Raw genomic sequence first — 25,043 nt, 5'->3', positions numbered from 1 at the left:
GTCATCACCAACAGCCACATTGAGTGTCTTAACAGTGCGCTTCTCGGCGCTGTTGTCCATCTTCGCTGCTTTCGCTGTGCAGTGTTATTTGCCGTGGCCGCCGCTATTGCTGCCGCTAACACTGCTGTTGTGTATCATCCGACGCGCGCGTTCGACGTTTGGCTTTTATGGAATTAGTATATGGCTGTCGCTTTTCTACAAGCCGCCGCGCTACGGAGGCTATATAAATAAGCGTAGAGACGCGGAGACTTCGAGTCTCTTTGAATTAAATGAAGCGGTGGTGTCAACAACATCCAACAGCCCACAGCGCTGGTCGTCGCAACTAGCCAACTAGCAATTTTTTTCAGTTTTTGCTTATTTAAAAGTACACACAAATATATGATTTCTGCTTAGCGAAAAAATATTTCAAAAAAGCAGCTAATTAAAAACTAACCAACGAAAATAGCAAATAAACGAGAATTTTGCGAAATTTTTCAAATTTCAAAACCGTTCTATTTTTTTACAAAAGTAAGCAAACAGTGACTGCGTTAGTGCAAATGCTTTTTGGGCAGTTAGATATTTTTGAAAAATTACTGCAAGTAATTTTTGTGTAAAACAAAAATTTCTGCAGAGAAAATCTCAAAAGTGTTGTGTAAAAGTGTTGACCAGTGTTCACGAAAAACTGCAGAAGGACTATAACCTAAGCAGCAACCACTGGAAATGGATTAATTTTGAAAACTGTGTGAGAAGTTCAACGTCATTTTATAAGCAACCGTAAAATAAATATTTAGAACTTTTTGAACGAAAAAATCGTATTTTTAGACAATCCTTGCGGTGCTTTAACCCAAGTGAAATATACAATAGTGTAATCTGCCAGGAAAGTGTAAAAAATAAATTGCGTTGGAATATATAAAAAATAAACTAGCAAACATTTTAACTTAAATTGTGTGTTAATTTTTATCAAAAAGCACACAGACGCCATCAGTACGAGGAAATTCAAATTAGCAAGTGAAAAAGGTGAGTTGGAGAAGCTTTTAGCTGGAATATAACTTTAGGTATTATGGATAATTCGAGGACAATTCATAGTGAATAAAACCATTGAGGTGAAAACTGAAAATTAAAAAAACAATATATATTGCGAAATATTTTAGAGAAATTGTGTAACTTTTTAAAGATGTAAAATATTTTTGAAACATTGCCAAATTTTTATTTGAGAACGATTCTGTTTAGAGAAGTGCTTTCGAAATCAAAAATGTGTCTGAAAATTTTTAAGGAATATTTTTTTTGATTATGAAAATTTTAAAAATTTTTAAGAGAATTATAATGCTTAAAAAATATTTAATCCTTCTGTGACAATTTTGTAATATTATATAAGGAGAAAAATTAAATGGATTTTAAAATTAGCATATAATTTTGAAAAGACTTCCGCGACATGAGGAATCTATTTAATTAGCATTAAACAAAAATATTGAAAGTTTAATATTAAGCACTGTTATATTTGTATGTGAATTTTAATAATGTGGGTTTGAAGTGATTTTAAATGAAAGGCGAAGAAAATTGGCGAACGGTTCTAAAAAATTGTTTTGGTATGAAAATCATATAATTTTTATTCAAAAAATATCAAATAGAAATGCGCTAAAAATATTAATTTATAAGAAACGACTTTTTCTCAATCATAAGTAATATAATAAAATTTAAATATGTATATAATAAAATAAAAATAAAAATATAACATAATATACATATATAACATATTATTTAATTTAATATAAAGATAAAAATATAATATAATAATATACATATACTTGTATTATAAAAATATATGTGTACATTTCTCGCATTCCAATTTCTTGTGATTTTAAAATTTTTTCGAAAATATACCAATTTGACTATAGTTAAAAGTATTAAATAGTCAGCGCATAAGAAACACGTTTTACTAATTTGTGGATTTGTAAAAATTATTATATTATTATTAAAATTTCTGCATTTTATTTTCTAAAAGTCGCACCCGCATTTTTATTAATTATAATTATTTTTTTACAAATAAAATATTTTTCTAACATACGGTTTTTTGCTTTTATTATTTTAGAGATTTGAACTCAATTCAAATTTTTTATAAATTTTTTTTTTCATAAAAAATTTGTAATATCGACCTTTATAAAGCTTTTTTCAAACATAATTTTTAGAGTCAGCCACCCATGATCTTTAATAACATAAAATCATGAGTAAACGCCTTTTAGTCAAATTAATTTTGAGAATATTTTTTTTATTCTTAAATTTTGTGATATAAATAAATAAGATAATATTTAAGCAATTATGATTTAACAATAAGACTGTTGTTGAAAATCCAATTGACACTTCGAAAACAGTACTCATTCATTTGTATTATTTTATTTTAACTTTTGTTAAAAACACATTTGGTGATTTCAATTGTAATAGAAAAATATACATAAAAAACTAGTATAATTTAATTACAGCGTTAAAATGTTTTAAAACCCGCAAAGCAATTCGAATTCGTTAACGATAAACATATTTGTCACATTTTTTTTTATTATATTATATTTATTGTTTAAAGAACGTTTCGAAATTTATTTTCTAATTTTTTAATTTTTTTGAAACCGACATTTTTTTTAATTCATATTTTTGTTTTTGAAATATATTTGTGTATGAAGATTGCTAATTTTTAATTACTTTTCTACTTATTTTTAATATTTTTTTTTATAATTAATTTTAATTTTAATTATAATTTATACTCAATGCCTCTAGTCGACTTTAATAGAAATATAATATATACTCGTGTATCAAACATATGTATATATTTATAGTTTTATACATTGTTAAATTCCCTGCAAAATTTTTTTATTTTTTGGTACAAACAATAATTACATATTCACAGTTTTCCTTTAAAATTAGGAATTTTTTCTGTATTTCAGAAATTTTTAAATTTAAATTTTAAAAGTTTGCCCTCAAATCTTCTTAAACAATAATTCTTGTATTAAACAAAGATTATAAAATACTAAAGAAGATGAATTTCCCCAATAAGAGGAACATTCTTATTAAAACCATATCATAAGTATTTCTCCAGCCATTCTTTATAAATCCCGGTTAGAAGAATCTACGAATTTCGCAGAATAACTTTATACACGAATACTCGCACAGATATCTGGTGCATCCCTTCTTCAACAAATGGGAAAAAACCGCAAAATCCAAAAGAAAACCACACACACTCACACACCCAAATATAATAATGCTGTAATGCCATACAACAAAATCAAAGAGAAGAAATGTGTAATATTAATTTGTAAAAGCAAAAAAAAGTACCTTCCCGTGCAAAACAAACACATATTTCGTAATTTGCCAGCGACACCGCATTATTATTTCATTCATTCATAAAAATGCTCTGGCAGTCAGCCGCAACCAGCGCCTCAGCCAACACACCCGCAACTATATGCCTTCCACATACACACACACACACACATGCGCTCTACATTATAAACTTATACAAAGAGCCAGGCAACTTAGCGGCAATTCATTCAGCTAAGCGATTGAGGCAGCGGCACCGCACAGTTAGCGTGGCTGGCAGCACTTAGTGTGCTATTCGAACGTAAACAGAATGCACACAAGTGTACGATGAAATTGGCGTTTAAATAAAATGCTGAACAAAATGCTTTTAAAAAGATTTTCAAAACAAGACAACTCAAAAAAGATAGATAAATAAATAAAATCGCGTAAACAGTAAAGTTGCACGGAATGCGCTACGAACCGCTCGCAGCTGTGGTGTCTCCTTAGGCGCAACGCCATGCCCAGGAAGGAATTAATATAGTGGAGCATGTGGAACATAGCGTACATTTTTGCAACTGTTTACTTACTGTCTAGTAACGGAAGTGGCTACTATTAAACTAGTTTTATCATTAGTTGCGTACATAAACTTTAATATTTCGATTTTTGTAACTTTTTGAGAGTTTTTCTTTTTAATTTCCAATAAATTTAATACTTGTTACATTTATTACTAGTTAGTCAACTAGTTACTTAAATACCACTTAGCAAAATTTTGTTATTTTTACTATTTGTTTAATATGTGTTTTTTTTTACAAATACCCCGCGTTCCACTACACCAAATTGCAATTGTCGGCAATTTATTAGCGCACTTCGAGGAGAGTCTAGAGGTTAAGTCCTGTTAATGCGCACCAAATTTACACTGTACTAATTTGGTGGATACGCTACAAATATTTAAAATAAAACAGTTGCACATATATTGCCGGCGCACTGAAGCGACTAATGTGGGTGAGTGGCTGAGAGGGGGAGAGAGCGAACTGTGCGCCATGGCTTAAGCTAACTGGCGGGCACGTAAGCGCCTGGGTGGGCGTTGACTAGGGTAGTGGGTGAGTGAGCCATTGAGCTGGGCAATAAATGCGCGCAACATGCGCCACATAACTGGGGGTAAAGTTTGTAATTTCCTTTTTCGCGCGCAACCTGCAAGCATTTTGCTAATGACGAGCCGCGCGCATTCCGCGCGAGCACACGCTTACACCGCGCTGCTCTTTTACACCCCCACTATCTACGCTAGTACTAGTAGTGCCTTAGACGTTGTCCTGTCGCAGGGATTCTGCTATGCTTCAGCTTAAGTTGGGGTTGCTTGCCTGCTACGCGTTTTGTTTATTTTGCTTGCGGCCGCTGTCACTGCCACGGCCATGGCCATCGGCGCCTCACACTGGTGCGATATGTGTGTGCGTTTGTGCGGCGGTGACCTGACTGCGTTGGTTTATGGCGTTGAACGCTACACTGCTGCTGTTGCTAGCTCTTCTTTACAGCTGCCTGGTGCGCGGTTTTCACGTTTTCTGGCCTTACACACGTTTGCCTGCCCTTTACGTGCTGTCCTCTTACATGCGCCCCTCTCGTCAACTGTACTCTCCACAACAACTAGGCGCACTCATAGCGCTTCGTTATTTTCTAGCTGTGGCTGCTGCGGCACTTGTATGCACTTGCCGCGCCGCGCTTTGAGTTCATGGCCGCATTCGCCGTGTAACCATGTGGCACGCTGGGTTGAATGCAACAACCAACATTTCTATGCCAGTTGCATGTTTGCTGCTGTTGTTGTTGTTATAACTGGCAGCCTTGCTTGTTTTGGCACTTAATTTATGAATAGCATTTCTCTTTGGCGTTGCTCTTTGAAATTCAAGTATGCGTGTGTGTGTGTATAAGTGAGTGCGTGTTTGTTTATGGCCCGCCATCGAGTGTTTGTAAGTGTGTTCTTGTTAATTAGAATTTATGGGTGAAGGTTGCTCTTGGCACTGCGCTTGCGGTGGAAAAGCGGTCGCGTGAAAATTTACCTTCCAGCTTTCTTGCAATTGTAAAAATTTAATTTTGCATATTTATTGCGAAAATTTATGAAAGTTTCCAACTGTTACATTTCGCACATCCCAATGAGGATTATAAATTTGACTTAAGTGCTGGCCTTAGACACTCAATATGGCGTAATACCTATGTGTGAATATTCGCATTTATAACTACTGACCGGCCGCTAGCCGAGACTCTCATGTGTGTTCCAAGCACCTTAATTCAATGCTTTCCACATATTTCTCCAGCATTACAAATTCAAAATAAACCAAAAAGTGCCATCAAAATTCATCTAAAAGTTCTAAGCGACGCAGTCTTTATCAAAAGCCGCCGAGGCTCTACCCAGTCATTGCCTTCTACTCACATGCGCTGGCATTTTAGTTTTTTCTCTTCCACTTACTCCTGTTTTTCCTGGTGCTTGTGTTCGGTTGGTCATTTACAACAAAAGTCAACTCGTTCATATTTTATGACATTTTCATTTTACTGCCACATGCGTCACACACACTGACGTATTTGTTGTTTATACATGCATGTCACACAGTGTATGGTAAATAAAGCACACAGCAAGCTGAGACATCCGCTCAGACAGCTTTCCGCTGCCCTTTCACTTGTCCACTTCTCCACTTGCCTTGCACTCCAATATCATTCGGTCCATTCTGTTGCAAAGTTTACAAAACCTCAACGAGTCTGGCAAAATTGTTTACAAAAACAAAAAAAGTGGAAAAACCTTTGCAAAACCAATAAAAAAGGAAATGTAAGCCAAAGATTTATTTATAGTTAGAAAATTTCATATTTTTGGCACAAACCAAAACATAAGATGAAAACTAAGCAGTCAACAAGGCTTTTCGATAAGGCTTATATACTCACATGAATTCAAGGCATGTACTTAAGTGACTAATAAGCAAAAAAATTAGCTGCATTCGAGGAATGCACACAAATAACATTCAATTCATTTGACATAAGATGTTAAAATTTTTTGAGTTAGATAATGTATTTTAACTTAATTTAAACTCAAAACCTTGAGCTATTATTTAGATATTATTTATTGCACTCAATATGTTTGTATCGAAAGTTTTATTGAGTGAGTATTTTACCTTAATTTTAATTTTTAGAAACTTCAGATACATTTTTCTTTACACTCAATATTTTTTGAGCTGATATTTTATTGAGTGAATATTTTCACTTTTTTATGCATTCAATATTTTTCGAACAACAATTTTATTAAGTGATTTTTGAATCGGATTCGTTATTATCATATTATTAATAAATTTTAATATTTTTTCATCAGAAATGCTAAAGTTGCTGTAAAATTATTAAGCGAATGAGATTTTAGACAAATCTTGTTGTAATTAAAGAACCTGCCTCAAAGTCATTTAAAACTTTTAATTTATTTTGAGTTGAGCGCACTCACCCCTTCTGAGCAAAAATTCGCCTCAAAGTTCTACTTTTAAAATTTTCTAACGCCCACTTAAGAGCCGTCAACTTTCGACCATATCAATAAATTCATAGAAGCATTACAGTTTGAAATCAGTCTGACGTTATTCTGCAACGCAGAGTATAAAGTCACAAAAGACCATTAGTACACACACATTCACATGCTGGAATGTAGCATATAATGAATCTCGAATGCAAACATCCGAAAATAAAAATCGAATAGCAGTGTGTCGTGTGTAACGAAACCACCAGCATAAAATCAAACAAGCAGTCAATGAAAAGCGAGGGTGCGAGCGTTTAACAAGAGCATAACTATGTTAAAGTCAAGCATATATACACACACACATATATATATATATACATATATGTGTTTGAATCTATATAGTTTGTCTTTTATCGTATATATGGAAGGGTAGGCCATAGTTCACAAGCAATAAGGGCAGCAGCAGCAGGTGTTTGAGTTTATTCAGCGCACATTCTACACAAATTGTTTGCGCTCGAAGGCGTTTGATGCACACACTGCATGTATGTGTGTGTTTGATAAACAAAAATAAAAGAACAACGAAAAGTCGAAATGTTGCCAACTCGTATATTTATCATAAGCCATGTGTAGCTGCGGGGAGATGTATTGGCATTTGCTGCAAGAGCTTATATATGGCAGCGAAGTTGGCAACAAATATGTGATTTATATGCGGCAAGCCCACACACACACACACACACCCAAAAGCTTAACTGCATGCAGGATTTCGTAGTAATATTTTTTATGACCATAACTTTGCTGCTTTGTCGTCTGCGCACTTTTTCGAGATTTATTGATGGGCTAGCCGAAAGTACACAAAAAAATAACAAAAAAACAACAAAAACAATAATAAAAATATCGCAAAATGAATATGCTAAAAAAGTGTAAGCACAAAAGCCTCAAAGCTGCAGGCTAAATGAAAAAAGCGCACAATACTTTTGCCACAACTTGCAATATTGAATGACACAGCTGTGCCACAACCGGTGAACTATGCAAAAATGGCCAAAATGCCAAAAATTCGAACAAGAGATAAAGCAAAAAATTCGCAAAGAGCTTGAACCGCAAAAACACACCCATACATGTAAGTGAGCGCGTGTGTGTGTGCACCGAACAGGATTTATATGCCATTTGTCTAGTTGGCAGAGGAAGGACTTTGCGTCAGCGTGTTCCCGCCACTACCGCCACGCTTGTCATGAAAATTCACATTTTAAGCAAATGCGCTGTCATGCTGACACTTCTGGCAATGTCAATGTCTGTCTGTCTGCAATATAAAATTTGACGGATGCTGATTGAGTGCTGGCTTTTTTGGAGAGTTTCTGCAGCAGGGTTCTCTTTTAATGACATGTGAGTTGTTAGGCAAGTAGATTACCGCAAGATTGTACGCTGTCATTGTGATAAGCTAATTTAAACGTCAATTGATGTTATAAATTTGTTGTTATAAAAAATATAATCGCTCTGATTATAGGAAAATTGAAATAAAATATAACAAAATTTAGTTTTATACAAAATACGTAAACAAATTTTTTTAAATAACACGGAATCGGTGATAAAATTAATAAAAGAAAATAATGTGGGATATACAATTTTATATATGCATATATATAAATTTACTATTAGATTTAATAAAAATATGAAAAATTATGAAACTTATTAATGAAATATAATTTATTAAATTAAAGATAAAATATGCAAACATTATTTTCTTTTTGAAAAATATAAACACAAAGACAACTAAATATATAGAAGATATTTAAAATAAAAATAATTTTATCATTGTTAAATACAACAAAATAAGACGAACGGAAAATATAAAAAATTAAGTGTTATAAATAAAAAATAGTTAATACAACAAAAAATGTAATTCATTTAATAAAAATTAAAAAGTAAAATCAAATACATAATAAATTAACTAAAATTAAAATTAAAATATAAAAAATATATATATTAATAATAAAACCAACTGAAATGACATAAATTCAAATAGTTAAGTTATTGAATATTAACAAATGAATAATATTAAAAACAAAAATAAGATAATAATAAAATAAGACTAAATAATGCATAAAATCTAAATTAATTTTAAAAAATTAAATAAATTGAGTTAAAATATATTAAGTAAAGAAAAATTAAAAAATATGTTTAAAAGTAATAACAAGGTGGAAAGTATACACAAAAAAAAAATTAAATATAAAATTTTTATAAAATCGAAAAAGAGTTTGAATAAATATAAAAACAATTTCGGAAAGTATATTCAATTCAAGCATGAAAAGACGTTAACTTCGGCTGCTATAACACCTTTTATAGGTACATTTCTTATAGCATAAAGGGTATTACTTATAAGCATAAAGAGATATTTATCTGGATTTAGAGCGGTCAGTTTGTATAGTAGCTATATGCTATAGTGTTCCGATCTTAACAATATGTACGGAGATTATAGCGCTGTATTGGACAATACCATATGCCAAATTTGAAGATATTTTGTCAAATTAAAAAGTTTCCATACAAGAACTTGATTTTTGGAGTATAAGATATATTGGTTCGATATCGGCGGTTTCGGCAAATGAGTAGCTGATATCTTTAAAACTGAGGGACTAATTCGCATCTATACAGACAGACAGGGGGACATGGCTAAATCAAATCAACATATTATGCTACTTTATAAGCTCTCTGACGTTTCTTCTAGGTGTTACAAACTTCGTGGCAAACTTATTATACGCTGTTCGGGGTATAACAAAAGTATATAACAAGATACAATTTTTTTGAGGTATATGGAATAAATCAGCACAATAGAATAAAATATTACCACTTACAAGACACATAATAACTCATTCTAGAGAAATGCATATGTATATTCCCTGAAGAAGCAATAACACTTATGGGAAATATGGCACATATAGTAAGAACATTTATATATACAATGTTTTTAGTGCCTACAATAATTTCCCAAAATTTTTTCTCAGTTTTTCTTTATATTTGCCCAACTGCCGCACCATAACTTTCACTTCAAAAAGCATACTTACAAGTATATACATATACATGCAAAACTTTATCAGTTCAACCTTTTGTTTAAACGCGCGTCACAACAAAATATGAAAAACCACTTAAAATAGAAAATTCAGTTCGTTTACGGAAGAAAAGCAACGACCCTCAAATATCATGTACTTTTTTGTTATTGTTGTTGTAGTTGTGCGCGAAAGACTTGTGAGATACAGTACAATATACCATACTTGCATTTACGTCTAGTAGCTGTCTGCTCCAGAAAATGTTGGGCGGATGGGCGTCAAGGCACAAACCTTCATACTAGTATATATACAAACATGCAAAAAGGCTGCTAGGGAACAATGTCAATAAACAAACACACGCACACAGTTGGCGGTGTAAGTTGCCAAAAAATATATAAACTTTAGCAGGCAAAACGCCTAGCTTCCGCTTAAAAGTTTTCGGTTTCTTGCGATACCTATATTCTGGCAAGCACTATCGTATATATGTATGTGTGTATATTCATGCACATATATACTTATACCATTTATTTCCGCATGCATCGGACATGCTCAGCCGTTTCAATGCCATAGGCGACGTGCGTAAAGCACGTTCTGGTTGTCGTCGCCGCAATGTAGTGTTGCCACAGTGTGATAAAGGAATACAAATAAAATAAAAGGAAGTAAAAATTTAAATAACATAAAAAAGACATTTGCAACCTCAGCTGGCACTTGTTGTACCGTCGAAATTTATACATACACACTTCCTATATATAACTATGCACATATTGGTGTGAGCTTTGCTTTACTCATCGTTGTTATTTTTTTTTTTGTTTTTGACGCATACTTACTTGTATTGTAGTAAAAGTCTACGCGTAAAAGTGAAAAGCCACCGGCGACAAGTTGCATGAAGTTGTCTCTACAATGAGTGGTTGGAATGCCAAAAATTGAAGGTTCATTTTAATTTGTGGAGTGGTGCAGATTTTCACTGCTTTTGGTTGAAAATTTATAGAGATTGGAAAAAAAAACGTTTAATGCGTCGCAGTGTATATATATGTATATATATTTGCATTGACATAAATATATGTATGAGTTTCAGTATCTATATGAGAAGTTTGGAAGTAAAATATCATTTTAAGGGTTCAAAAATATTTTTATTACTAACCGGAGCTTGTAATTAAGCTGCAATACAAGTTGAAAAGTATTAGAAATTGTGAAAGTGTGTACATTCCAAAAAAAAAACAAATTAATTAAAAAATAATAATAATAAAATAAAATGGCAGTTATGAAAGGCGGTATATTTGCATCTTTAGGTATTACAAAATTTTAGATAGGAAGATTCTACCAAAAACAAACACTTGAACCATTCACCTAAAAACTAAAAAAAATGTGTTAATAGTTTATTTTTAGTTTAAAAAAATATATTTATAGTTTATAAAGATTAAAAAACAAAAATTAAAAGTTAAATAAAAAATTTATAAATAACCATATTTATAAAAATAAAATTTAACAATTTTTTGAAAAATCCAAAGTTCGTTTTATAAATTAGAAAAAATTAATTAGAAAAATAATACTTAATAAAAAACAAAGTCAAACGAACATATTTTTATATAAAAAAATATAATTTGATAAAAGTATTTAAGAAGTGTAAACATATAATATTTAATTGCCATAAAATTTAAAAATAATAACAGTTATTTAAAGCTAATAAAATCATCGAAGTAAAAAAAAATTAAAATAAACAATTAAATATAACTTAGCAAAAATATTCAAGAAATGTAAATAATAAAAATCAAAAATAAATAAAAAAGTAAATAAATAATTATGACAAAAGTAAATTAAAGCTTATAAAATCATTTTTAATAATATAAAACATTGTTTATGAAAAAATAAATAGAATGATAAATTTAAAAAAAATGTTAAAGTTAGAAAAACTTATTAATAACAAAATTTATGTAAAACTAAATGAAAAAATTTAAAAAAAAAACTATTTAAGAAATAAAAACAAATAGTGTTTAATTGCTGTAAAACAGAAATAATACTAATAATAGTTAGTACGTTACAACTTAAAAGAAGCCTGAAGCCTAACATGAAAAAAACATAAAAAAAATATTTCCATTTTCAATCCATTTTGGCTTCTGTACAACAACTATACCCTTCTATAAGCATATACTGCTTCAACAATACAAATATAACATAAAACCCGAAAACTACCATAAAATTACCATAACCATTAAGAGCAGAACAATATTGTAGCACATATTACTCATACGCCCAGTCACACCAAAAGCTGCTGTTCACGGTCGGTAAACAATAATTCTTTCGGGGCACATGCGCCACAAATTTTTCCAAAATATTACTACCAGCAGGTTGACTTTTTTACATGCCAGAAAATAAAAACCTTCTCGTTAAAATTTAAACATTTTGAGAAAACTACTTCAAAAGCATGGCTGACCAAATTTGCCTACTACACGCTGCCTTTTTTTTTCAATTACAAATTTAAATATTTTCATTGAATGTATTATATTTCGGCACATCACAGCAGTTGAGGTAAATAATTAAAAGCACTTTTTTACAAAGTACACTCAGCTGCGCCCACAGTTAGCCAGTTAGCTCTTCTGTTGCTGTGCACATTGATATCTCGAATAGGCAGCTGAGCACAGAAACGTTTCATCATTGAACATATAAATCAGCAAATATTTATTATGCGTTTTTATAGTTGTATGGCATTTTTGTTGTCATTGTGGTTGTAAGTCTTTTATCGACTTGACCATCGGCGCTATTATACTGGCGATGACTGTACGCGATTACTAAGCGGCTTATTGTGCAATTGGGCGTGCTTGCGATTTTTCGACTTCATTATTTATTTAATTTTGCTGCTCGCAGACAAGGTTGCATTTTTGACATTTTATTGTTGGATGAAACTATATGTGCCGAGGCGGCTGACAGTTTGACAACAGTAAGATGTGCGTTAGGCGGTTCAATCGTTTCCTTGACATTTTTTTGCACAACGTGGGCAAATTCGTTTCGCGTAATTTTTTTGGTGGGATTTCCCTTCTTTCAGTTTAAATTATATATGACCCTTGGTAGTTTTTTTTTATTTTAAATATATATGTAAGATTAGTTTCTATGATTTTTCCAAAATATTTTTAATAGACTTTTCTTCTTATACAATTTCAAATTTAAATAAATTTTAATTTATTTTGAATTTAGTTTTAACAATAACTAACTATAAGTAAAAGCTTAAGTCTTAATTTTTTAATATACACATATACACATATATCTTTAAATTTCAAACATTGATTGATTTTATTTTATTTTAAACCTTGATTTTAATTTATTTCAACTTAACTATAATAAAATGTAATTTTAATTTTAAATGGAATTTTTTAATTAAAAAAAACCTGGTCCTAATTAATATAATACATTAATTTAAATTATAATTTTATTTTACTCAAATTTTATTTTAAATTTTAACTTAATTTTATTTCAATGTTTAATTTTTAATTTAATTTTGATTTTTTTTAAATGTTTTAATTTTAATTTAATTTTAATTTTTTAGGTTAAATTTTTAATTAAAAATTCAAAGTTTAATATTTTTGTAATTTTATTTTATTATATACTTATATTTTTGTGGAATTCTAAGTATTTTATTCATAATTTTTTATTTGTCAAATAAATATCGACTGGTCTTCTTCTTGTTAATTTTTTATTAAATTATGTGTTTTGTTACTGTAATCTTTTGTTTTGGTATTTAAATTACTCTACTCTTCGCATTGCAGACATCCGAATTGTTTCCGCATAATTTTCGTTTCTTTTCGCAGAAATAATTAATTTTGTTTACACTTAAAGCTTATTAGCAATGATTTAGCACAACGCTAAGTGCAACAGGAAATTGGTGTTGCCAATTATATTTTTGCGAATTTTGAAAGAAATCTTACTGAAGACCCAAACATTTACGAATTCTAATATAGCGAAAAGCGGACACTAGATGTATCAATTGTAAAAGTGTATATGTGTATTTTCTATGCAGTATGACATCAATTTATTGAAAATTCACCCAGTAAACCAAAATGTTATGAAATCTTATTTTTAATGCATATTTTTCTTAGATACAGTTTTTGGCATTCTTTCGTTGCCTCTGTCAGGTACAGAGTACTTTAAAATAACCGTAGATCAGATCATTAGCTTATTTTTTACTGGGTTGCTTTTGGGTAAAATTAATTGCTTTGGCAAATTCATGTTTCTTTCTTCGTTGACGCTTCTCGGTACGCGTGTGTGTACGACTCAGGTGCACACGTATATAATTACGTTAATTTATCATAATTTACTGTAAATTCAATAAATAGCTTTTACAGAATTTCAAGTTGCCTGCAGAAAATTTCGAACAAACCAACTTTTTCGCATACCCACAGTCATTACAAATATTTGGGTAACAAATTGCTTTAGAAAAGAAGCAGCAAACAATAAAAGATAGAAGAATAAAACATTCAAAAAACGGTGACTGTCAGAAATCAGCAAAGTTAAAAGATGAAACAATTAATTTTGGAAATTCCAGTTTTTTGTGTGCCACAAAGCACCATTTACAAGTGTGTTTAACTTCTTTAATTTCTTAGAGTTTCAAACATCTTTCTCCGCTCGTTTGCATACTTTTTGCTTTGTTTGCGCTTCCTTTTTTTCTTTGACCGCATATTGGCATTAAATTTCTTCTGTTACCAACCTGTAATTATGCCATTCTAAAATCCACACATACATACACATTTAATTAGTTAGTCAAACTGCTAACTTTTACATTTCTGCTTGCTGAGTTTGGCATTTATTTTTAAAAGCTGACGCTGTTTTTACCCTTACACCGTTATTTTTACATATTTTATTGCGACTTTTCAAATTCTTCTCATTATCTTTAGCAATTCTTTTGCTGCCCAATGACAGTTAGCTGCTTAAATTTATTGCATAATTAATATCCGTATGCTATGGAAAGGTTTTTTTTTCTTACAATTTATACATATGCTGAAACTGCTTTTGCTGGTGAGCGCAGAATTTTTCAAAGCTGAGTCACTTCGAACGGCAGTCTTTATTTGAAGCGAAGAAAAATTATAATCGTTTAACACCTGTTTTTTTATATAATTTTTGTTGTTGTATTTTGTGGACTTGCCAATTTGTACGTTAAATGATAATAATTTTGTTATTTTTATTAAAAGAAAAACAAATATTGTATAATCTGGCGAATGATTTCTTAATTTCGTAATAAAATAAGATTTAGCGTAAAGAATTAGTTGTTGACATGGACAGTTGCGTTGTTTATCTTATAATTGTTATATTGTTACTAAAAATAGCAAAGACGTGATTTTAAGAAAATATTTGTTGTATGTTTGTGCTGATAATTAGCATTATTATTGAAGTTGCATACAAATGGTGGTTTGTAAAGGCAAATGAGTAGCGAACAAAAGATCATAATTAATGTACACACGCAATATTATAAAAATATAATGCGCATATATAAATATTTTTCAGATATAATACCTAATTTTATATACAAAAGCAATACTTAAAATTAAAAAATAATAATTTCCAATTCAAATAAATTGTAATAATAAAATTATTAAAAAATTTAAAAGCATAAATTTTATTAGGGAAACGCAAATAATATACTAAACAATTTTGAATCTAAAACAAAAAGAAAGTTTAAAAATTTATACAATTTAGTCAATTTTTTTCTGCTCAGAATTAAAAAAAAATTGTTTCCAATATAATTAAATTATACAAAATATAATAAGCCACAAAAAATATTTATATTATATTTTATATTATATAAAATTACATTTTAAAAACGAAACGCATCAAATTCAAGAAAATAAATATAATTTTTTCTTAAAAAAAAATAAAAATATATAGTGAAAACATATGTATATGACAACTCTACAAACAACAATCTGACTGAAATACAATGCTGAATAACTAGGTCTAAGTAAAGTGCATATATTATCATTACTAAAAACTTAAATATGCAAAATGCAGTGGCAACCCTGTGTGACAAATTATTAAAACTACAGTAAAATTAGTCTTTTAATACATTAGCAAAAAAAAACAGAATAATTTATAAATGACAACAAAAATTTACAAATAAATCAGTTTTTAAATCTAAATATAGAATAAAATGCAGTTTAAAAATAATTGCGGTTGATATGTGGTAACTCTACCTATAATATTTGTGGGAGCAATAACTTTTTAATGTGCGATATTTATAACGAATGAAGGTAACTCCATATGACTGCTTTACCAAAAGATTTTTTTAAAGATATATGTGGCAACCCTACAAACAAATAACTTCTTAAGCGGCAGTTAAATTTTAGTTTAACATCTTCTATAAATTTAATTTGTGAAAATTACGGTGGCACCTCAATAAAAACTTGAGGTTTTCAATATATATCTTTTTGTTTTATTAAAAAATTGATTATAATTTTAATTAGTTATATTTTTCTGTGGACAAATAAATCAGATATATAAATAAAATGAATTTTTACCAAACTATTAATTTTAAGTCAACTATAATATTAGTTTTTGCAAAAGCATTCCAAAAAAAAAAAATCTTTTTTGTGGTTATGTCAACCGAAAACATATTAAAACACTTTTACCAATTTCTATATTTTTTTCACATTTCGACACATTTCCACATACACATAATTTACATTAACTACAAAATCTGAAAAAATAATTTTAACTATGGATTTAATGTATTTTCCTATCAGCATTTATCAATTCGATTTTCCAAACGCCACACTTCAAAATACAAACTCAAGTGCTTTGCGCAATATTTTCTTTGCGGAATTTCTGCAAATTTTACAAAAATAAATCTTATTCAAGAGTTTTTGAAAAATTTGCAAATGAATTGCATGAATGGCTACAGAGAATCTCAAGTGGTTTCACCGATCAAATTTTTCGGCTTTTTGCAAAAATACGCAGTAAGAAAAAAAATTAATTAAAACAAATAATTCACCCAATAACTATTGAAATAAAACCAGAAAAACCACCACTTGAAATAGTGACCAACTGACTTACCTCATTCACAGCTGAGCTCACACGACGCTGAAATGAAAAGAAAACATTTTAGTTTTACGCTTTTGAAATAATTGGCGATAACGTTAAAATGCCGAAAACAGAGAAAATCAACAAACAAATCAAACAAGTTTTGGTTGTAAAGCACAAAACTAAATTTATTCAACAATTTACAGCTATCTCGACTAGGGTGAAAACAAATAAACAAAACAAAAAACAAAAAATTATAGTGTATGCTAATGACATATGAATATATGCGGAAGCTATGTGATCACTTGCTGAGTACTCGGCGATCGATCGTTGCCCTTAAATTGCTATGTTATACTTGTATGTATGTACTCAACGGAGTCATAACATTTTGAATGAAACTGAAAAGCCCATTAATCTTGGTATGCATTATTTTGATATGCTTTGCACTTGACTCTAAAACAATAATATATATAAATTTATTTAGTAAACAATTGTTTTATCGGCACGACGGCAATGCAGCCGATCAGCACTTTCAAAAAAATCTAATGCAAAAGTAAATTTTATGCACAATCAATTATGAATTTATAATTAAATCAATAATAATTTACGAAACTCATACTAAAGTAGGCACACAAATAATAATTTTACTTCAGGTGCTTCAATATTTGAGCCGTCTACCACTCACTTCATTCAGAATCTAAATGGCTTTCAGGTAATTCACTGATCGTGATTACTGTTATCAAGATCGTTACAGCAGTTTCTGTTTTTTTATGATTTTACATGGCACTGCCAATGCTCATTTGTTGGCTTTTAACCTAGGCGCAATCATTGATCACCGATCGTCATTGTCATCACATTGTGCTGTTGAGTGGCGGCGTGATGGTCATGTGCCATGTCACATAAATGTTTAAATATATGTATGTCGTTTTGTTTATTAGCTACTTATTTATAGTTTTATAGTAGCTGTAAATAGGCTTAGACAATTAGACAAGGCATTAGTACTGATCATATACTTTATAACCGATCTTTATTGATGCTCTTCGGAAGGTGTTTACAGCATAATATCATTGAAATGATTATCTGTATTTTTTATATGACGCCATTTAAAAGTAGGTGAACATTTTTAGTATCAGTTATTGTATTAAGCGCGCAAGTAGATTTTTTAATAGTTTTTTTTATACAATTTAGTTATGCTTTTCTATGGTTACTTTAATATATTATTTCTGAGTGGTGGCATAATTAATAAATTTGTTATTTTTTTATTTTCAGGTTGGTCTCATTACTGTTAATTTGTACGTATATGGTTATATTAAAAATTAAGTAAGTAAAATACATTATTATTACACTTATTTTATTTTTATTGCTATATTCTTTCATTTCTGAAAAACAAATGTATTTCTAAAGTTTTTAATACGTCAATTTGTTTACCTAATTTCATTACTAATATGGGGATTACATTACACGTGTTCGATTCCTCACTTTATAACTCGATATATAATATGATAGGCGTATCGTATACAGTTAGTATGTAACATAGTTAGTAGCAGATATGTAATTAAAAATATTTACAATATTTGTATGAAAAAATTAAATTAAAAAAAAAATATTTCAAAAAAATTATTGTAATTTTTTTTAATTTAACTTTAAAAAATTATTTTTTATTCATATTTTTCGTTTAAACTTTTATACTTTATATTGTGGCTGTTGAAAATCACCAACCACTTCAAATTTTGAATTCAACTGACATTTTCGAAATTTAGTTTGAAAATATAAGCATTATCTATAAAACGTAGCTCGAATATTAACTAAGCTTAGCACTAACAACACAAATCCGGTGCAGTATGTCACATATGTATACCTAAGCGTATTCAAATGTGTTTGACATACAAAATACTACAAATGCCTACGAGGCGCCACATACGCAGAGCAAAATAAAAAAAAAAACCACAGAATTAGCCATGAAAATGCTTTAGAGCAGCAAAAAGCTCAAGCGTTCAACTTTTGCCCGACGCAAATCTCAATTTCTAAAGCAAACTCGATTTTATGTCGCGTACATGGTACATACATATGTATTTAGCCTAAGCGCGTATGTGAGCAGTAAAATCACGGAAGCTGCTGCACAACGCAGCCCAGCGGAATAGTTCTTGGCCTCATTGACCATCTAAGGCCGCGCACGCTGCGCACAAGCAGACTGCGGCCATTGTGTACTTTCATTACGCCGACTGTCACATAAATCACAACTATGCACAAAAAGCTACCACCACCGCCGCCGCCGCCGCTGCCGTGGTCGTATACAACTTTTTCTTTCAGGCTTCATGCGCTTTGACACTTTCTTCCGCTGCCCAACGCTTTACCAATATACATACATATACAAACTTTTTGCTTGCAACAAATTCTGTCATTTCTTGTTGCGCGGTATAATTCAGTTGGCAAAGCACAATAGCGATTGGCGCTGCACAATAGAGCTTCATCAATGGCAACTTTTGTTGCAAGCAAGCAAATGTGAAGTGCGTCTGCTGAACGCGTTTCGAAGCGGTTTTTGTGCACCCCCCTCTCACAACCAATAGTGAGTCGCATAATTGTGCTATAACTACGTTTGCACAACAACTGCAAGAACAAAAGCCAAAACGAGAAAAAAAGCACACTTTATATTTGTCAGTCGTAGCCAACAAGTTGACAGGCTGTGCTTTGCCGCGTCGCATACACAATACCCATATATGGTTGGGAGAAATTGCTTCTCTGCAAACAAGTGAATATTTCGCTGCTGTGCTGATTCTAAAGTGATATGTCGGTAACTCGTTGGCCTGCCTCCCCCCGCAAGCTTCACCGCTACTCGTAAATGGCAGCTGTCGCGCATTGAGTCACACTATTCGGTGCGTCGGTGTTCCGATTTTACGCTTTTATTGTGTCAACAGACCTCGCGGCGTCGGCGTCAATGCTGTGCGACGCTGCTCATTAATCTCCTCCAATTCTTTGCTAGCTATGCGTTTTGACATCGATTTACGTCTGTGTTGTTTTTGTAGGCGCTATTAATTGCAAGGGCAGGCATATTCAACGCATATATGTGAAACAACAACAAAGTGACATTATATACAAGTATAAATATAATAAAAGAATTCTTAATAAACAAGCGAAAGTTTCTCTGACAGGTGATGCTTGCCGTTTGTTGCCAAGCATTTGTAGGTGGCAGTACTTTCTTCCGCTTCCACTTAAGGAAATCAAACTGTTACAAGATTTATCAGACATATTCTCAAGGCCTTATTTGGTTTCGGGCACGCATGATTGAAAGTTGTATTTATGATTTATTTCGCGAAATTAGGTTACTTGAAATGATGAACGGCTTAACTGAAAAAAATATATTTATTTGTCTATCGTATTTACTTTCATTAAAAAAATAGTAGCAGATTTTTTGATCTATCTAACTTTTGGTGGCCTGAAAGTGAATTTTGGTTAAGCCAGATTAAATATTTTGATACTTTGGTTTGAAGTTTAGATTTGAAATCATCAAAAATGACATGCTAATTTTAATATATTTATTATTTTTAAATTGAAACTTTCAAATTCAGAAATAATAGTATCTGGAGATTTCAATTTTGTTTTCAAATTTTGCTATTTTGGTACAGAATTTAGAACGTTGTTAAGTTTCGAAATTTAAATTCGAATTTCGAATTTCGAAAATTATATTACAGTTTTGATTTTCGCAAAATCAATTAAAAATTTCCATTTTGAATTCCGAAACTTAAATTAATGTTTTGCATTTCAAATTTTGAAAATTATTTTTTAATTTATGATTTCAAACTATTTGTTCTTAATATAATTAATTTTTAGGTTTCAGATTCAGTCGAATTAGCAGAATTTAAAATTTAAAAACCAAAATCAAAATTTAGGATTCGAATATCGAATTTAAAATATGATGTTCGAATTTGAAAATTTAATTTTGTTTTTCAAGTTCTCTACTTTGAAATTTAATTCCAATTTTGGAGTCTTTCATTATTGTATTGCGGCGAACGCGGATGATAGAACAAAATCAAATCGACGATAAATTGTCAGAATCAGCTTATGCAGCGAGTTCATAGTTGCCAGAATGTTCTAGTGGCGAAGTTTTGTTAAAGATTTACTACATAAGGGCTGCCAGATTGCAGCAGACACAGTTCTAGTTAGAGTGTTGCCGTGTAAAGAGCAATTAAGATATAAGTAAGGGTTGTGAATTCGGATAATGAGTAGTAAGGCATTAAGTTATTTGGATTAGAAATAAAGAAAAGTGTATAGATTACTCCCCTTAAAATGGGACTTTTATTTAACAATCCAGTGGTCGAACTCAAGAGTGAGTTATAAGGCAGATGATTTATTGAGAAATCAGTTACACTATTTTGAAAATTTAATAAAGTATTTAGTTTCGTATTTTTGTCTAAAATCTGTTTCAATAGTATATATTTATATATACCGCTAATTTGAATCAATAACATTTAACAGCAAATAAAACTGTTACTAAATTACTTATTTAAGTGAAGCTTTGAGTTTTATTTGTAGGTAATTTAAGCTAATTTAAGAGTGCCATTGCGTGGTAATGAATATAAAGTACCCAGAACCTGTCACGCAAAGGCAGACAGCGAAAGAAACACGATATTTGGGTCACTGGAGTGTCAGTAACTCTTGTCGAAAACAAAAACACCGCCTGCAACAGCAATTAAGTAAAATAATAAAATAAAAAATTATCACACATTTGAGAAACACAATACAGCAACAGCAAAAGCAAAATCAAACGACAACAGCACAGCGCTTGAACTGTCAAAAGCATGTTGTGCGCAAGCGCTGCCCTGCTTTGCTCAAACTTCGATACGTATGCACATACCCACATAGAAAGCGAGCTGCGTGAGCGTTAACAACAACCTCTGCCATTTAATTCGATGGCATCTGTGGCGGCGTGCCATCGCGCGTGCGCACGAGTTAATTGAACTGATTTTTCTGCTATTATGCTCGCGCATTTGCGATTTGTGTGCGCTCGTTGTCAGCATTGTTATATGCGAATTTATGCGCTAAAAGCATTTTTTTGTCCAAGTGTGAAATATAATCAAAAGCAAACTATACTTTTTTTTATTATATATTTCTTGAAAAATATTCACGCATAATTTATGATAACAGCGAGTGTTCTACATCGTGTTTACTTCTGCCTCTCATTGTCATACACATATTAAATTTATTATATTGCACGAAGGCGTTGTGGCAGAACTGGCACACTGGCCTATAAATAATAATAAAAGCAATTGAATAGTTCGCGCGCGCGATAAACATCTCGCCATTAGGTCAAGTCGCAGCGTACCGATCGCAAGCAAAAGTTCAAAGAATGGCGGTGTTTCTAAAAGAATTTGTAACTATCGTTGCAGTGTAACATTTTTTTGTTGTTGAGAAGGTTGGAAGAATCGCTTTTATTGAGGTTTGATCTGGTAGATTGATATACATAAATATGTGATAAGAATATATTGTACTTGTATTGGAAATGGAAAAGTACAAACACTTAAGAACCAAAAAATTATAGAAATCGTATATCTAGGTGAACACAGACGAAAATTAGAAAACAAAAACCAAGAAAAAATGTTAACTTCGTTAACATAATTTTGTGGTGAAAAATAGAGTATTTTTACGACGAATTTAAATAACATTTTATGATGTAAAAATAAGAAAAAATATTAAATTCGATTGCACCGAAGCCATAATACCCTTCTCAAATATACAAGATTCCTTAGAAGATTTTTGCTTGATCAGTTTGTATGGCAGCTATGCTATAATAACTCGATCTGAACAATTTCTTCATAAGCTGCACCGTTGCCTTGGACAATAACCCGTGGAAAATTTTGTGAAGATATCTCGTCAAAAGAAAAAATGTTCCAAACAAGCACTTGATTCCGATCGTTCAGTTTGAATAGCAGCTATATGCTATAGTGGTGCGATATCGGCGGTGCCAACAACTTAGCAGCTTTTTGAGAAGAAATCGATATCTCAAAAACTGAGGGCTAGTACGCATATATACAGAAGGACGGACAGACGGACGTACAAACGGACATGGCTAAATCGACTCAGCATTTCACGCTGATCATTTATATATAATATATATATATGTGCTTGTAGGGTCTCCGTTGCTGCATTTTGAGCGGTAAACTTAATATACCCTGTTCAGGGTATTGATAATTTATAATAATACTTTAAATAAAAATTTTAATTTCAAATTTTTCAATTTATAACTTTGTTAATATAAACCAACATAAAAAGCAAACCACACTAAATCTCCATAAATCATATTTGCCAATAAAGAAAACTTTATTTTTATCGCATAAACTCCACTGCAGACAACCGTAGTCGTTGCTTGAAAACAACTGTCAACTCGATGCCAAATCGACCTAGGACATTTATTTTTATAACTTAATAAAAGTGCTTATAATAAATAATAAAATGGGCTCCCACCGAGCGAATGCCATAAAATGCTGACACACACGTAAACTAAATCAAAACGTACGCAACGAAAATGCAAAAATATGGCAACACAACTGCTGCAACAAGGTGCCAAGGCAGCGTTTAGAAGAAAAAACAGCAAACACAAACAATTTCATTGGCCAGCTAAGTGGCTGATTGCGCTTTTCATCTCACGCAAACACACATACACACATGCCACAAATCACAAACAACAATTTGACACTGCAGCAGACTTGCAGGCAATGCCTTCAACTGGCCTAAGTGTCCGTCTGTCTTTGCCGTCGATTGCAAATTTTATTGCCACAATTTACATAAATAAATTATTGAGAAGGCTTACCCAAGCAAATATTCAAATTAAGAGGCAAGTACAAAAAAAAAGCGAAGTGAAATAAAATATCAAGTTGAAAATGCTAGAAAATCAAGGAAAAACGTCAGCGCGCCGCCAGGAGCGGTGGGCTGTGTCGGCTGGCTGCCAACTATGCAACTTGGCAGCGCGGCGCACCGCTTTGGCAGGCAGGTGGGCACACAGATAGCTATTGAGGTGGCGCGCGACAATGCGAAGGATGCACTCAAGTGCTTTAATTGAGACAGTCGCACCGCATGGCGATGTCTGGTGGTCGTGGTGGTGGTGGTGGGGACAAGAGGAAACAGGACATTCCATTCCCGGGCTACGCTCTGGCATGCTAAGCAGCCAGCGCCGCGCTCACTAGATAGTAAAGATCGAGGTTTTGCGCTTGTTCGTTGCACAAACAAGACATAACAAAGGCGGGCAATAAAGCAATTGCAACAAGAATAACAACGGCATTGTTGTTGTGCCAACGAAAAACTCACACAACGGCAAAGCGCCTTAATGTATGCACAAACAGCCCACCGGGAAGTTGCTGTGGTACACAGCTGCGCGTAGCTGAAGCAAAGGGCACGCTAAGAAGCTGCAACAAACAACAAATCAACTCGTTGTTGCTGCCGTTGCTGCTGCCTTACAGGTGCGCTGGCAGTCGACAGCTTGCATATATTTTCCTTTTTCATTGTTATTGTTCTTGTTGTTGGGTGCTTGCTGTCGGTGCTTTTGGAGGCGGCATTGCTGCAATTTTTATTGGTTTTTATTTTATTGTCGTCTTCTCTTCGCAATCCTTTTTCTCAGCTGTCATGCCCGTCTTTGATTTGTTGCACGTTCCCACACTCACACAGGTGCAGTCAACTGTGCCGGCAGTAGACGCATTAGTGTGGAAGCAATTGACGCAAATAAAGTGTAGCGCGTTTCTAAGGTGCTCTGTACAAATGTGTGATGTGTGTGTTACGTTCAAGTGTGGTACTTAGTTTTCGGGCCCCTGAATAGTTGGCGGAAGCAAGTGTGTGTATCTGTGTGTACGTTAAATATCAAAGACTCACTGAAATTGTTTGTTTAGATTGGCATTTACATAGCGCATAGACACATACAAACAAAAGTATATATATATTGGTAGGGGGGAGTTTGAATGAACGCGCAGGATTGAGTGATAGTTAAGAGTCGCAGGTAAACATAAAAGGTTATGTTATAAGAAACTGTCAGCAACGCAAAGGGCGGAAATGCAGTAAGGCGCTTAGAAAAGTTGGCCAGAAAAATTACTTTGAAGCGAAAATTTATTTTCCGTGTGGCATGAATGCTTTGAATGCAAAATGTACATATATGCTTCTTCAATGGAGTTATTTATTTACACTTTATTATACCCTGAACAGGGTATATTAAGTTCGCTACGATGTTTGTAACACGCAAAAGCAAACGGATCATTCCTCTTAAGAAATTGTTCAGATTGAGTTATTAT

The 25,043-nt window shown here is 31.9% G+C and overlaps 1 protein-coding gene across 1 annotated transcript in view; it reads left to right on the top strand.

The window, feature by feature from the left end:
* Window positions 1–270: 270 nt before the first annotated feature.
* tnc (tenectin) overlaps window positions 271–25,043 on the top strand; it is a 108,123-nt gene continuing 83,350 nt past the window's right edge. The window contains exon 1 of the mRNA XM_036357159.2: window positions 271–996. The gene's annotated coding sequence lies outside the window, so the exon portion shown is untranslated. The remainder of the gene's footprint in view (window positions 997–25,043) is intronic.

Source organism: Bactrocera oleae, chromosome 2 (genome assembly GCF_042242935.1).
Source record: "Bactrocera oleae isolate idBacOlea1 chromosome 2, idBacOlea1, whole genome shotgun sequence".
Classification (NCBI taxonomy): Eukaryota; Metazoa; Arthropoda; class Insecta; order Diptera; family Tephritidae; genus Bactrocera; species Bactrocera oleae.
This window is presented reverse-complemented; position numbering and strand designations above follow the sequence as displayed.